The sequence below is a fragment of the Muntiacus reevesi genome, chromosome 5 (genome assembly GCF_963930625.1).
Source record: "Muntiacus reevesi chromosome 5, mMunRee1.1, whole genome shotgun sequence".
In the NCBI taxonomy this organism is placed as follows: Eukaryota; Metazoa; Chordata; class Mammalia; order Artiodactyla; family Cervidae; genus Muntiacus; species Muntiacus reevesi.
Window position 1 is genome coordinate 22,468,934 of NC_089253.1, and position 13,629 is coordinate 22,482,562.

At 43.0% G+C, this 13,629-nt stretch overlaps 1 protein-coding gene and 1 pseudogene across 2 annotated transcripts in view; one reads left to right on the forward strand and one right to left on the reverse strand.

The window, feature by feature from the left end:
• NELL1 (neural EGFL like 1) overlaps positions 1–13,629 on the reverse strand; it is a 994,502-nt gene that overhangs the window by 64,127 nt on the left and 916,746 nt on the right. The window lies entirely within an intron of this gene.
• On the forward strand, positions 2,094–3,790 carry LOC136168941 (josephin-1 pseudogene; annotated as a pseudogene).

Below are 13,629 nucleotides of genomic sequence, written 5' to 3' on the forward strand. Positions count from 1 at the left end.
CTAACATGCTCATGTCAACATATTGATTAAAACCGGTCAGTCACCTAAAATGAAAGTTACTGGAAGAACCAAGTCCCGTCTTTTCCCCCAGAATTCAAACAAAATGAAAGCTTCATTTTTTGGATGCTCTCTAATGAACAATGGATGAGAGCTGACAGTCATGAAGACATTTCTAACTGCATATGCTGAATCACCAGAAACTAAATTGAGGCTGTCTGGCACAGGTCTGTTATTCAGAGAAGATGATTCTCCTCTGAATTGATTCCAAAAGAGTAACTCCAGATATTACTTGGTATTCTTTGGAAATATAAGTGAACAAATAAGTCCAGGGACCTCTATCTTAAACAGTGTTAAGCTACTAATTTTTAGATTTCAGTCTCAGAGATTTAACATATTTATATGCTCTGTAACTTGGAGAGGAGAATCATAATATGCGCTGTTTCCCATATTTATTCGGCTGAAGAGTGCTTTTTCTTTGGATTGTAGCTTATGAAACTAAGGTTTGGGGGAGCACAATTTGGGAAACACTGTTCTATCTCTCTCTACAACTGCCGATACACTTAATGACTTGATTTATGATAGTCAATCAGAGCTACTCGTTCTTCAGTCATTCCTCATTAAAGGAAGTATTCTAGGCTCTATTTGCTCTAGAATCTGGCTTCATATGATCAGCAAATGAATGTATCACTCAGATTCTCTAGCCCAGAGACTTGCCTCTGAACTGAAGGAAAGTGATACCCCTGCAGAAAGATAAGCTGTTGATTGTCATGGTATCCTCAGCTCATCTTACGTAGCCTCTTCAGGTAATTATTTCTTGGAATATAGCAATTGCTGGCTGGGAATCTTCCCCTATTTCTCCTGGAAATACCTATACTACAGCAGTCTTATATAAAAAGAAATTAAATTAATACCAATATATAGCACATGAAAACCACATGATAGAATGAAAACCATAGTCACAGAAAAATAATCAAACTATTCACGTGGGCCACAGCCTTGTCTGACCCAATGAAAGTATTAGCCATGCTGTGGAGGGCGACTCAAGACGGACGGGTCATGGTGGAGAGTTCTGACAAAATGTGGTCCATGGGAGAAGGGAATGGCAAACCACTTCAGTATTCTTGCCTTGAGAACCCCATGAACAGTATGAAAAGGCAAAAAGATAGGACAGAAAGATGAACTTCCCAGGTGGGTAGGTGCCCAAAATGCTACTGGAGAAGAGTGAAGAAATAACTTCAAAAAGAATGAAGAGACAGAGCCAAAGCGAAAACAGCACCCAGTTGTGATGTAACTGGTGACGGAAGTAAAGTCCGATGCTGGAGAGAAGGGTATTGAAAAGGAAATTGGAATGTTTGGTCCATGAATCAAGGTGAATTGGAAGTGGTCAAACAGGAGATGGCAAGAGTAAACATAGACATTTTAGGAATCCGTAAACGAAAATGGATTGGAGAGGTGGCGTCCTGCAGCCGGCTGCGTCCAGAGGGTGAGAGTTCGCGCTTTCCAGGGAGCTGCGTCCGCCTCGGCCCCTAGAGGTCCCGCCGCAGCCGAGAGGATGGAGAGCCTCCCCCGAAGCCGCAGCAGGGCCTGCGAACCCACGCCGGTCGGCCCTCGTTAGCTGCTCGAAATTTGTGTTTTATCTGCCGCTTAGGCCTTGTCTCCCGAGCCAGTGGCTTCGTGGTTCCAAAGAAATGAAAGAAAAGGAGCGATGTGACCGATTCCATTCGGTCCTCCTGCCTTGAGGCCTGGTTGGCATTTGCAAAGAGAAAATACAGCAAGAAAATCGTTGGGTTATTTTGGAGGGGGTGGAAGAAGGAAAACAAAGTCTTTGATTTTACATGGTTTTTTAAAACTTTTGCACTTTGACAGTGGCGGCGAAATACACTAATCCAAAAGTTATCTTTCTGTTGAGAAGAGGGGGATTATTTTTCCTTTTGAGTCCAACCTTTTCTTCTCCCCGTGACAAAGCATAAATTGTGGACACCAGAAAGTGAGGTGGACCTCAGGAATTCTCAAAAGACTGAGAAGCTTACATTCCTCCTCAGGAGGGAAGGGTGAGGTGTTTTTAGCCCTCTCTGGAACCTAAAAGGAAAAACATGAGTTGCGTGCCGTGGAAAGGAGACAAGGTCAAATCTGAATCATTGGAGCTGCCCCAGGCAGCATCCCCACAAATCTACCACGAGAAACAGCGCAGGGAGCTCTGTGCTCTGCAGCCCTCAATAACGTCTTCCAGGACAGCAACGCCTTCACCCGGGAAACGCTCCAAGAGATTTTCCATAGGTTATCTCCAAATGCTACAAGAGATTTTCCAGAGGTTGTCTCTTCTTCTTCCCACAAGAAGAGCATGCTGGGAAATGGGAACTACGATGTGAACGTCATTTTGGCAGCACTTCAGACCAAAGGCTATGAAGCTGTTTGGTGGGACAAGCGCAGGGATGTCGGCGCCACTGCTCTCACAAACGTTATGGGCTTCATCATGAGCCCGCCCTCCAGCCTGTGCTGGGGTCCCCTGAAGCTGCCACTCAAACGGCAGCACTGCATCTGTGTTCGAGAGGTGGGAGGTGCCTACTACAACCTCGACTCCAAACTGAAGATGCCCGAATGGACTGGAGGCGAGAGCGAGCTCAGGAAATTTTTAAAACATCATTTGCGAGGAAAGAACTGTGAACTCCTGCTGGTGGTACCAGAAGAGGTGGAGGCCCATGAGTTGGAGGGCTGATGTGTGATGCAGTCCCGCCCAGCCTCCCCTCACCTCAGCCCCCTGAAATCCTCCGTGATGTGCTGTGGCCTCTACCGTGGGTCTGCCCTTGCCACTTCCCCAAACATCTCATCGGGTTTTTTTTCCCCTCCAATTTGACAGTGCAATAGGACAGACATGTGGACTGTTACAAGAACCAACCAGCGTTACTCTCTCCTGGAAAAGGAAAGTAGGAGCTCTGTGTGCTTAGGGCGAGCTGTGGAGACCTTGGTTTTATGTAAAAGAGAAAGAAAGGTGGGTCTTAGCTTCCTTTCCCCATTTCTATGAGGACTTGACAGAGGCTCTGCTGGAGTTCACTGCTGCTCTGTCTGACTCACCTGGAGATGCTGCCTCCCCTTCCCCTTTCCTTGCAACCAGTGAGTCTGAACACGAAGTCCAAAGCCCACGGGACTGGTTGGAAGGCCTCAGAGCAGAAAGGCCTCTCAGGAAACCATCTCCTAACTGCAGCAGCTGTACAGCATGCTGTCTCCAACCCTCTATGCCACCCTGACCCCATTTTTAAGAGTGGTTTATGGCCATCCTTGAAGTTTTATAATGAAAAGTTCTCTAATATTCCATGCCGGGTGGTTGAATCCTGCAGTATTCTAACATGACAGGGTGAGCTAGATACCTGAGGATGTGGCCAAACCCAGGCTAGGGACAGGCACGGACAGCCTGTCTGCCTCACTCCAGCATTGTCCCTGCCACTTCACTGCACTGGTTTAGGAGGTTTGGGGACACAAGACAGGCCAAAGGGCAGTTTTCCCAGCTGACCCACCCCGGTAAAATCAGAAAAAAATAAGACTGCCTTCACCATCAAATTCTACTAGCTTGAGACAGCACTGGGCAAGGGAAGTATTGTGAAGCTAAGGCCTCAGAGATTTGGAGCAGCTTGAATTAGAAGCCCTAGGCTTGGAGTCATTCTGGTGACCAGAAGCAGAGCCCTCACGTTGGGTAGATACATGCATCCTGCTTAGGACCTGGGTTTGTCATCTCTGGAGTTTCTTTTACTGATAACTGAGAACTGACCCACCCCTACCTCTTTAAATAGCTGTAGGCCACCTTTCTCCTGGTAACTTTGGAAAACAAGAGGAGGAGAAGTAAGTGTTAGACTACACCACCTGTCACCAAAGGGGCCATGGTTGTCTCAAGGCAAGGGGGCAGGCAGGGGTGACCTGTCCAGCCCTTCACAGATCGATGGTCTTGGCAGGTCTGCGAGCTGCCCCACTGGCCAGGCTCCTCTCCAGCAGCAGAGCCAGCCTGGGGCTTGCAGGTCCAGCCTGAGCAAGCCTAACGGGATGAAGCTGAGGCTTTCTCCCCACTGTGACTGTAGTGCATGTTTACACCAGCACTTTTTCTGCACATGTATCTTCAATCCCACAAGGCCATTTTTTTAACGCTGAGTAACAGAGGCCACCAAGCAGCTACTGCGTTTCACCCTCTCAGCAAGTGGCCACAGTCTCTTCTGCACCATTTTCTACACCAGACCTGCTTGGCACCACAGGGAGCTCGTCACCCCTGCACAATGACATTCCAACCACCACCAGCCAGAAGTTACAGCCAACCTTGCTGACTGTCACAAGCAGGACCTTGGGTCCATTGGCACTGTCAGTGATGTAAGCCATTTCCTGGGAGGAGAAAACTCCTCACCACCAGTCTGCTTGGGCCTGTGTAGATGGCACTTCAAAGGAGTCCTCACGCACTTGGAGTCCATAAGCCAATGGGATATGCAAAGACGCTTAACCATTTCAGGGCTGGTTCCTCTGTTCATATCCAATTCTGGTGCTTAGGAACAGGGACCTATGCTGATGCCCGAGGGCAGAAAGCCCCACTTCCTTTAAGGAAGTGGGCAGGCCTGACCCTGACACCCAGTCAGGGGCAACCCTAGGCTTTTTGTTTTTCTCTTGCTTTTCCTTTTTGTTGGCCTTGTGCTGGGTTTGTTTACAAAAGATGTATTTTGTTTAACCAAATATTAAAAATGGAAACTCCGTTAAAAAAAAAAAAAGAAAATGGATTGGAATGAGTGACTTTAATTCAGATGACCATTATATCTATGACTGTGGGCAAGAATCCCTTAGAAGAAATGAAGTCACCCTCATAGTCAACAAAAGAGTCTAAAATGCAGTACTTGGCTGTAATCTCAAAAATGAAAGAATGATCTCTGTTTGATTCCAAGGCAAACCATTCAATATCATAGTAATCCAAACCTATACCCCCAATCAGTAACGCTGAAGAAGCTGAAGTTGAACGGTTCTATGAAGACCTACAAGACCTTCTAGAACTAAGACCCAAAAAAGACGTCCTTTTCATTTAGGGGACTAGAACGCAAAAGTAGAAAGTCAAGAGATACCTGGAGTAACAGGCAAGTTTGGCCTCGGAGTGCAAACTGAAGCAGGGCAAAGGCTAACAGAGTTTTGCCAAGAGAATGCACTGCTCATAGCAAACACCCTCTTCCCACAACACAAGAGACAACCCTACAGATGGACATCACCAGATGGTAAACACTGAAATCAGATTGATTACATTCTTTGCAGCCAAAGATGGAGAAGCTCTATACAGTCAGCAACAACAAAACGGGGAGCTGACTGTGGCTCAGGTCATAAACTCCTTATTCAGACTTAAATTGAAGAAAGTAGGGAAAATTACTAGACCATTCAGATATGACCTAAATCAAATCCATTACAATTATACAGTGGAAGTAACAGATAGATTCAAGGGATTAGACCTGAAAGACAGAGTGCCTGAGAAACTATGGATGGAGGTTCATGGCATTGTACAGGAGGGAGTGATCAAGATCATCTCCAAGAAAAAGAAATGCAAAAAGGTAAAATGGTTGCCTGAGGAGGCCTTACAAATAACTGAGAAAAGAGAAGTGAAAGACAAAGGAGAAAAGGAAACATATAAGCATCTAAATGCAGAGTTCCAAAGAATAGCAAGGAGAGATAAGAAAGCCTTCCTCAGTGATCAGTGCAAAGAAATAGAGGAAAACAATAGAAAGGGAAAGACTAGAGATCTCTTCAAGAAAATTAGAGATACCAAGGGAACATGTCATGCAAAGATAGGGCAAATAAAGGACAGAAATCATAAGGGCCTAACAGAAGCAGAAGATATTGAGAAGAGGTGGCAAGAATACACAGAACTGTACAAAAAAGATATTTATGACCCAGATAACCACAATGGTGTCATCACACACCTAGAGCCAGACATCCTGGAATGTGAAGACAGGTGGGCCTTAGGAAGCATCACTACAAACAAAGCTAGTGGAGGTGATGGAATTCCAGTTGAACTATTTGATATCCTGAAAGATGATGCTGTGAAAGTGCTGCACTTAATATGTCAGCAAATTTGGAAAACTCAGAGGTGTCCACAGGACTGGAAAAGGTCAGGTTTCATTCCAATCCCAAAGAAAGGCAATGCCAAAGAAGGTTCAAGCTACGGAACAATTGCACTCATCTCACATGCTAGCAAATTAGTGCTCAAAATCCTCCTAGTCAGGCTTCAACAGTACATGAACTGTGAACTTCCAGATGTTCAAGCTGGATTTAGAAAAGGCAGAGGAACCAGAGATCAAGTTGTCAACATCCACTGGATCATCAAAAAAGCAAGAGATTTCCAGAAAAACACCTACTTCTGCTCTATTGACTATGCCAAAGCCTTTGAATGTGTGGATCACAATAAACTGTGGAAAGTTCTTAGAGTTGGGAATACCGGACTCCCTAACCTACCTCCTGAGAAATCTGTATGCAGGTCAGGGAGCAACAGTTAGAACTGGCCATGGAACAACAGACTGGTTCCAAAGAGGAAAAGGATTAAGTCAAGGCTGTATATTGTCACTCTGCTTATTTAACTTATATGCAGAGTACATCATGAGAAATGCTGGGCTGGAGGAAGCACAAGCTGGAATCAAGATTACCGGGAGAAATAACCATAACCTCAGATATGTAGATGACACCACCCTTATGGCAGAAAGCAAAGAAGAACTAAATAGCCTCTTGATGAAAGTGAAAGGATACTGAAAAAGTTGGCTTAAAGTTCAACATTCAGAAAACCAAGATCATGGCATCCGTTTCCATCACTTCATGACAAATGGGGAAATAATGCAAACAGTGTCAGACTATTTCTTTGGGCTCCAAAATCACTGCAGATGGTGACTGCAGCTATGAAATTAAAAGATGCTTGCTCCTTGGAAGAAAAGCTACGACCAACGTAGACAGCATATTCAAAAGCAAAGACATTACTTTGCCAACAAAAGTCCGTCTAGTCAAAGCTATCTCATTTCAAGTAGTCATGTATGGATGTGAGAGCTGGATCATAGAGAAAGCTGAGCATCAAAGAATTGATGCTTTTCAACTGTGGTGTTGGAGAAGATTCTTGAGAGTCCCTTTGACTGCAAGGAGATGAAATCAGTCAATTCTAAAGGAAATCAGTCCTGAATATTCATTGGAAGTACTGATGCTGAAGCTGAAACTCCAATACTTTGGTCACCTGATGTAAAGAACTGAGTCATTGGAAAAGACCCTTATCCTGAGAAAGATTAAAGGCAGAAGGAGAAGTGGATGATAGAGGATGAAACAGTTGGATGGCATCACCGACTCGATGGACATGCGTTTGAGCAAGCTCTGGGTGTTGGTGATGGACAGGGAGGCCTGGTGTCCAGCATTCCATGGATCACAAAGAGTCAGACACGACTGGGTGACTGAAATGAATAGCACATGGGCTTCCCTGATGGCCCAGTGGTAAAGAATCCACCTGTAACGCAGTAGCCACGGGTTCAATCCCTCGGTGGGTAAGCTTCATTGGAGGAGGGCATGGCAACCCATTCCAGCTTTCCCGCCTGCAGAAGCCCCATGGACAGAGAAGCCTGGAGGGCTATAGTCCACACGGTCACAAAGAGTCGGACGTGACTGTAGCAACTTAGCGCACATGCACATAACACATGATGGATACACTGCACTTCAGAGTCCTGTTCCGCACGCCCTGCCATTGGCATCAGTTCAGAGGCAATCAGTGACCTGTGGTACTATGTCCCTGAGAAGTCCTGAGTTGTGTTCAAGGCTGTGAACATAGTCTGAAAACTGCCACTCTTATCTCATGGCAGTCGAGTCAAGTACAAAGAGTTCTCTGTTCCAGACAACTCCATCTTGGTCTTTTCCTGCCAACTGCCGTCTTATTCCTTCATGGCTGGGTCATTCGCTTCAGGCTGTCCTTTGGCCTAATGCATCCCTTAGGTTTCTAAATGCAATCAGCCCTCAGGATCAAGTGCTTCTGTGCGCCTTCATTGCAGTTAGGTTGTGTGTGCATTTAGTATACATCTCAGACAAATAGGTTTTCAACAGCGATGCTCTCATTTCTGAAATTTTATAGCTGTGTGGGTCAGTGGGACACACCTTGGGTCATTAAAATGTTCCAAAGTTTTAACAGAGAAGGGACCTGAGGCTATGTCTCACAGAGGGGAAGGACTGGCCCTAAGTTAAGAAGTCAGTTTGGCTACTTCTAAATGCAGGTCGCCAAGAGGAACAGACATAACTGTAAGACTGATTTTCAGAGATCCCACCTCTATGTGAGGCTGAGAGATAAGTCTCTGTAACAAAGCAGTAACACATTCTGCCTCAGGCATTCATTTCCAAAGCTTCCAGAAAGCCAGTCATGATCCCCACAGACCCTGCCGCTTCTAGACTAAGGACAATATTTAGGTAACAACCACAGTCAATGTGTCAAGAAACTAGGAAATACAAAAACAAAAGCTTCCCGAATAACCAAAACCATCACATGTTCTGGTTGGTTTCAGGGTCACCTGCTGCCCCTTTCACTCTCAAAACCAACCCAGTGTGGAGGTTAAAAAATTATCTGAACATCTTACAAATAATTCCCCTGCCCTCAATTAATAAGCAGTTTCTAGGAGGAACAGGAGTAGTGAAAGATGTGCAAATTTTTTTTTCCAATTCACAGATGTTTTTATTTCTGAAGCAAGAGAGGCTAGCAGAAGTTTCCAGCAGGGTAGAAGCTATCTGTGTAGCATAGAGAACTCTTACAGGGAGTGAAGACAATTATTTTACAGACACTAGGGAATCCCTGGCTTAGAGTGAAAACTAGGAAAGTAGTCGAGGTGTCCCTTGCCTGGGAGCTGCAGTGATCATAGCAGTTTCTGGGGACTCACTGGGAATAGTCAAGGCTCAAGACAGACCAGCACCTGGAAACAGGCTGTACCTTTCTATTCTGTGGGTCAGGTCTACGACTGAAGCTAACAGTTTCATTTTATTTGATACCAGGCTGCACTTGAGAGGTGCTCATATTTTCATCGTGTTCACAAAACTATTTCTTCTATGTAGTCACAGTAGTATTAAAAGCAACCACCACAAACCCAAATACAGAAAATACTTGGAAGCTTTTTGGTGATACTGCGGGGACTTAAAAAATGGCAAATGGCTTGCAGCTGCCTTTGTCCTAAGAGATTTGTTTCTACCAGTCAGCACTTGCTACAGGCAAACAAACAAGACAGATGCTCTGGGAATGGGGTCTCTGTGAGTTCACTATGGAATCCGGCTCCCTGTCTTAAGGAATTCTGATAAATTAGTGTGCCTGGCTGCATCAGCCAGTGTCAGCCAGCCCAAAGCAAACAAACAAACAAAACATTCATTTTTCCTTTCTATAACAAATCCTAGGGCTTTGTTTAAATCTCAATTTAATCCAGCACAGACCTGAAAATGGTGGAGAGACGCTGGAGGATTCTTGAGCATGGAATCTATAGTATTCATTTCTGTATTCAGTGTCTGCTACATAATAACTCTTGGCAAATCGGTTGGAAAAGAATAGAAACAGTGGAAGATTTTATTTTCTTGGACTCCAAAATCATTGCAGATGGTGACTGCAGCCATGAAATTAAAAGATGCTTGCTCCTTAGAAGGAAAGCTATGACAAACGTAGACAGTGTATTAAAAAGCAGAGACATCACTTTGCTGACAAAGATCCAATACATAGTCAAAGATAAAGTTTTCTAGTAGTCATGTACTGATGTGAGAGTTGGACCATAAGGAAGGCTGAGCACTGAAGAACTGATGCTTTTGAATTGTGGTGCTAGAGAAGACTCTTCAGAGTCCCTTGGACAGCAAGGAGATCAAACCAGTCAATTCTAAAGGAAATCATCCCTGAATATTCATTGAAAGGATTGATGCTGAAGCTGAGGCTCTAATACTTTGGCCACCTGATGTGAAAAGCCAACTCACTGGAAAAGACCCTGATGCTGGAAAAGATTGAGGGCAGGAGGAGAAGAGGGCAAGAGAATGAGATGGTTGGATGGCATCACCGAATCAAGGGGCATGAGTCTGAGCAAACTCCAGGAGACAGTGATGGAGAGGGAAGCCTGGAGTTCTGCAGTCCATGCGGTCACAAAGAGTTGGACACAACTTAGTGACTGAACAATAACATGATAATTCACACGAGAGCCAAGGTTACACAATTGATAGCTGGTGAGACCAAGTTCAGAATGAGCTAGAATCCATATCTGTCACTCTTCTATCACATCATGTCATTGGCAAATGGAGAAAGAATGATTTATACAAAGACAATACATTTATTCAATTCTCTAAATATCCACTGAGATGAAAATATGAGTCAAGGATGATATTTGTGTTATAGCAGATGCAAAAATGAAGACAACATGATCCATGAAATCCAGGAACTTGATCAGGAAAAAGCAGTATATAATACATGCTCATCCTTCAAACCCCAGCTGACACCACCTTCTCCAACTCCTCCAGACACAGAGCGCCTATCTCCCCTAGTGATTCAATGTATACATACATCTATTTAAGCATATCAGTATTTCCCCTTTTGTGTACATCGCTGAAATGCAGACTTTCTAAGAATTGAGACATCTTTAGTGACATTTCATGTGATTATAAGGGACTGCCAAGTAGTTTGACAGTGACCAATACAAGTTTGTAGGAATGAATGAAAGGATAAAAGAGATTCAAAGAACCACAAGAGATCCTGCTGTTTGCAAATCATAGAGATACAAAGTCAATTTGCAAAACTAAATACCATGGGGCTAGTTTAATCTTTATATATTATTTACCTCTAAAAGACAACATATAGTTTCTTTTTGTTTGTTTGGTTGGTTTGGTTTGGTTTGTTTAAGACTTTGCTTCTGAGTCTAATTTTCAGAGATTTTTTAAGGCAGCACAACAAGCAACAAAATACACACAGGTAAAGTTGTCTTCAATCAAGAGTCTTATTTGTGCCTTGAGTTTTTAATTTACCATCATGGCTCCCCAAGGTTTTTTCATAGGATGTATCCTAAGCAACATATTTAATCCTATTTTGAATGTACAGTGAATTTGCTATCAAAAGTCGCTGACAAACACCTCCTTGCATTCTTGGAAAATTCTAGTTTCTTCAGTTGACTCAATCTCTTCCCTCAGCTGATCTCCTCTCTCTTAGATTTCATATGAATTAGCTGAAGTTCACAGTGAAAGAGTGGTTCCAGCTGCAGCTGGATTATAACTTTTCTCCAGGTTTTTCTGTTGAGTTATAAGGGGAAACTTGATGTTTTTGCTTATTCAGCAGAAGTTTATTGAGCATACTTGTATGAAGCTGTATCCCATCCTATGATAAAGAGATGAAAAGATAAAACCTCTTCACACCAGATATGTAGAGTCTATCAGGACAACTAGAATGTAAACATATAACCATGGTTAAGAACATTGGCTCTGGACACAAATATGGCTTCAAACTCCTGTTCACCAACACACTAATGTATTGTTTAGATTTTTTTCCAAATCTTTGCTTTCTCACCTGTAGATTAGGGATAACAAAATTAAACTTCATAGAAATGAACAAACAAGACCCTTAAGCAGAATCTATTGTGTCTCCTGTTGAATAGGTTACTAATGTTGACATCTATATTTCTGCTTAAAAATAGAAGACAGAAAATAGTTAATACTAACTTTTAATCAGGTAATTGGTTAGGACTGAGAGATGATTTCTGAATCTTTAAAAGTGTTCATTTGTATTCTGAGACAGTTGTAATATTGCAAAACATTCAGGAATAGAATCTGTGACTCTGTAATATGGGTATGTGCATGCATGCTAAGTTGCTTCAGTTGTGTCTGACTCTGCATTCTCATGGACTATAGCCTGCCAGTCTCCTCTATCCATGGGATTTTCCACGCACAAACACTGTAGTGGGCTGCCATACCCTCCTCAGGGGATCTTCCCGACCCAGGGATTGAACCCGTGTCTCTTACATCACTGGCATTTTGCAGGTAGGTACTTTAGCAGTGGTGCCACATGGGAAGCCCAAATCTATAATATACATCCCATAAAACTGGATTCTCTCCAAATTACATGAATTTAAGAAAGTAGAAGTTATACCATACAGTGCTCAAATATAGTGAATGCAAACCTGATTATTATTGAATATTTGCTGAATTCCAGGATTTTACTGAGCATAGCATATCTCAGAATACATGAGGGAAACTAAAAAGACAAATAAAAAAGCGAGGCTCAAAACTACATGGAGGTATTAGTTCACACCAGTCAGAAAGGCTATCCTTAAGAAGTCAACAAATATTAAATGCTGAAAAGAGTGTGGAGAAAAGGGGACCTTCCTGCACTCTCAGTGGGAATGTAAATTGGTCCAGCCACTGTGGAGAACAGTCTGGAGATTCCCTATAAGACTCAAAACAGAGCTGTCATAATATCCAGCAAGCCCACCTCTGGGCATATATCTGGAAAAAGCCCTAACTAAAAAGATACAAGCACCCCAGTGTTCATAGCAGCACTATATGTAAGTGCTATAAATAGCCAAGACATGGAAACAAACTAAGTATCTATTAACATGGATAAATGGATAAAGATGTGGTACATATATACAATGAAAGTCTACTCAGCCATAAAAAAAGAATGAGATAATGTCATTTACAGCACACAGATGAGCCTAGAGAAAATCATACTAAGTGAAGTGAGTCAGAAAAAGACAAATACATGATATCACTTACATATGGAATCTAAAAAAATTTATACAAATGAGCTTATTTACAAAATAGAAACAGACTCACAGACACAGAAAACAAATATAATTACCAAAGAGGAAGTGGGGGTGAGGGAGAAATTAGCTCAGGATTAACAGATACACACCACTATATACAAAACATATATATAAAACAGATAAATAACAAAGACCTATTGTACAGCACAGGGGATTGTATTCAATATCTTATAATATTGATAATGGAATATTATAATCTTGTAATATTGTAATGGAAAAGCATCTGAAATACACATACACACACGTGTGTGTATGTGTGTGTGCGTGCCTGTATGTATGTATACACACTGAATCACTTTTCAGTACACCAAAAACTAACACAACATTATAAACCAACCATACTTTAATAAAAAGTTAAAAATAAAAAGAGGCTGTACAGTAGGAACAGGCTAGCTCTTCCATGTTTTCTCCTTCTTCGGCTCCCGAGCGTGTATTCCAAGCACTCCTTTCCAGATGGGTGACACCATATGACTAAGCTCTAATTACATTAGAAATAATATAATTCCAGTATGGCCCCCAACATGTCTCCTGTGAACCTCCATGCTGTCTGCACCTTCTCCCTGGAGGCTGATGTACCGGGAAACTTGGAAGCCACACGTTGAAAACGGCAGGCCCTTGGTCTGCCTGGTCCCCTGCATGACTGGGCAGAGCAGGGTCCTTACACAGACCTGAAACTGTGAGCGACGCTTCATGTGAGCAGAGATGTGCTTCTGTCTCATTGAGCCAGTTCACAGGTTGGAGCTGTTTTATTGCTACAGCCAGCTTCTCCTGTTTTCATTGACCCCTTTACATATTAAGGGGAAAGACTGTGCTCAGGTCAGAATCACGTACACACAATTTCTAAAAG